Here is a 1,281-nt window from a genome sequence, read left to right as displayed (position 1 = left end):
CTTCTTTGAAAAATCTATTTTGCTCCTGTAGCGGAAGAAAATAGATTTGAATGAATTGAAATGTATGAAGAGCTGTTGATGAAAGATGATAAAGATTATGAGATACTTAAATGAATAAGAAAAAAAAACTATATTGCAAAAGAAAAAAATATTGTACTTAAAAAAATTAAGTCAATGACTGCAATTGACTTAGATAAGAAAAGAAAAAAGAAAGGGTTTTGCTCTTCTATGAAAAACCTATTTTGCGCATGTCACGGATGTATGCAAAGTTATTTTGTTGAGAGGACAAGAAAGATTGTGAGATCAATTTGAATCACAAAAGAGAAAATCACATTTTAGATGAGAAAGAAACAAGTTCAGCAATCGACTTGTATGAATGAAACAAATANAAAAAAAAAAAAAAAAAAAAAAAAAAAAAAAATATTGTGACAACTTAAATCATAAAAAACTGCACTACTGGTAATACTATGAAAAATAGTTTCATTCAGATAAAAAAGAAAAGAATACTTGTGTTAGAGAAATTATTCTAAATTTAACAACAAATAACAGTAAAAAAATTTAACAATGAATTAAAAGAAACAATAAAAATATTTACTTATAATTAAAAAAAAAAACGGGAAAAAAACAAGGGGTACGATTATAGATCCACCTCCTCGTGGTGTACCCCGGAAACGTTTCAACGGCTAAGAGATCTATCACTGCAACTTCATTAGTCCTTCTCCCCTTCTGAGATTTCTGACCAGTTTATTGCTGCATTGAAATGCTACTGACTTTGCCTTCTTAAAAGGCTTAATTTGCGACAATCTTTCAGGAAACATTAGATCTACAGATTAGATTTATACTACTTAGATTTTTAGGTTAAAACTCTTTGTTGCGTCACATACTATTTAGTAAAAATACAACATTGAAAAGTAAATTTAAACGAAAAAATTGCTCTCATGCCATGCTCTGAAGAATTGCGGAGAATGAACCAGTTTGTTCTCAGAACGTCATATAACGTCTTCAGAGCGTCCTTTTACCATTTATTTAGTGATTTTAAAAGTTTCATGGCTATTCCAAATGGAATGCTAATAATTAATTAAAATGCTAATAGTTAATTTAACGGAATATAAAAATGGTTGATTGAAGTTAAAAAGCTATCAATTATTTCTTTTTCTTTATATATTTCTCAACAATAACAGAGGGATCATGAATGATGCATTCAAGTGTTTATTTAAAATATTTTAAAGATAGTAAATTTGGATGAGTCAAGTTATCTGTTTAATGCTTCATTTATGGGGG

Source organism: Parasteatoda tepidariorum, chromosome 2 (assembly GCF_043381705.1).
Source record: "Parasteatoda tepidariorum isolate YZ-2023 chromosome 2, CAS_Ptep_4.0, whole genome shotgun sequence".
Classification (NCBI taxonomy): domain Eukaryota; kingdom Metazoa; phylum Arthropoda; class Arachnida; order Araneae; family Theridiidae; genus Parasteatoda; species Parasteatoda tepidariorum.
This window is presented reverse-complemented; position numbering follows the sequence as displayed.